The sequence below is a fragment of the Pygoscelis adeliae genome, unplaced genomic scaffold (genome assembly GCF_000699105.1).
Source record: "Pygoscelis adeliae isolate BGI_AS28 unplaced genomic scaffold, ASM69910v1 Scaffold318, whole genome shotgun sequence".
Classification (NCBI taxonomy): domain Eukaryota; kingdom Metazoa; phylum Chordata; class Aves; order Sphenisciformes; family Spheniscidae; genus Pygoscelis; species Pygoscelis adeliae.
The window spans coordinates 1258280-1259941 of record NW_008825430.1 but is presented as its reverse complement, the minus strand read 5'-3'; positions in this window follow the sequence as shown (position 1 = coordinate 1259941).

Here is a 1662-nt window from a genome sequence, read left to right as displayed (position 1 = left end):
AGCAGAATTTTTTTCATCCATTCGTAAACCTTTGTAAGGGGTGAATAGGCCTTTCAGGGTTTTCATTTGGATTGAATTAAGAGAAAACAAATGTATGGAGTACAAATCCATTTTGAACTTGAAGAAGCTTTATTAATAGATTATTTATTTGCCTATAGGGTTAGAAAGATGCTAACATAGAGGATTCTCTAATAGAGCACTAATTCTTACTTTGATATAGCAGAGTTATAAAATTTATCACATAAGCTGGGACTTGGATGGAAAGCAGTGAGGTTTCAGTAAATCAAGATACAAAATATCTGAAAGAACTGTATAAGCATAATTTTGACATTCCTAGAATTTTGATACCCGTCGCTGTTAGGATAAACACATAGTAAGTAGCAATTAGATTATGAGTTAGCCAATATATTATGCACATTTAGGGAATTGGTTAATGTATTTAAACTGTTCCCAGCCTGCATTCACAGGCTGCCATTTGAGGTAAGCAGCAGGCTAACTGAGCACCGCCGCGTCCCTCGTCATTCGCCTAGCAGCATGCAACAGGATGAGCGATTCCCATCCAGGCTATGAGTGGAAGGCACAGCCTTGAAGAATTGCAACAGCAATAAGTCTTCTGTGTGCAGGCGGATATTCATTTACAGACTCGCTCTGTCACCTCTGCCATTACAGAATCTCTATAAGGCAGAATCCGGCCCAAACCAGCCCAGCACAATTTTGCCTTCTGCAGGGCTGCTTATATCCAGCTGAAAGTACGCACGAGTGGAAGTGACCTGGGGGTGCTGGTCGACAGCCGGCTGAACATGAGCCGGCAGTGTGCCCAGGCGGCCAAGAAGGCCAACGGCATCCTGGCCTGTATCAGAAATAGTGTGGCCAGCAGGAGTAGGGAAGTGATCGTGCCCCTGTACTCGGCACTGGTGAGGCCGCACCTCGAATACTGTGTTCAGTTTTGGGCCCCTCACTACAAGAAGGACGTTGAGATGTTGGAACGTGTCCAGAGAAGGGCAACGAGGCTGGTGAGGGGTCTGGAGAACAAGTCTTCTGAGGAGCGGCTGAGGGAACTGGGGTTGTTTAGCCTGGAGAAAAGGAGGCTGAGGGGAGACCTCATCGCTCTCTACAACTACCTGAAAGGAGGCTGTAGCGAGGTGGGGGTCGGTCTCTTCTCCCAAGTAACTGGCAATAGGACGAGAGGAAATGGCCTCAAGTTGCACCAGGGGAGGTTTAGATTGGACGTGAGGAAAAATTTCTTTACTGAAAGAGTGGTTAAACATTGGAAGAGGCTGCCCAGGGCAGTGGTTGAGTCACCATCCCTGGAGGTATTTAAAAGACGGGTAGATGAGGCGCTTAGGGACATGGTTTAGTGGGCATGGTGGTGTTGGGTTGACGGTTGGACTCGATGATCTTAGAGGTCTTGTCCAACCTTAATGATTCTATGATTCTATGATTCTGTGATAGCAGATCTGCTTATTTTCTGCTTTCTCAATTCAGTTTCAGTGTGTCTCCTTCATTCTTCGTGTTTTGTTAATTTTGTTGGTGGTATATGCTTTGATATGCTAATGCGTAGGGAGAATTTGCCAGCAGTTGCACAGGGGGAGACAATCTCTAAGCCTCAAAGGCTGATCAGGATGTTCCTACAAGACCACGTTGCTGTGCATCACAGCTAAG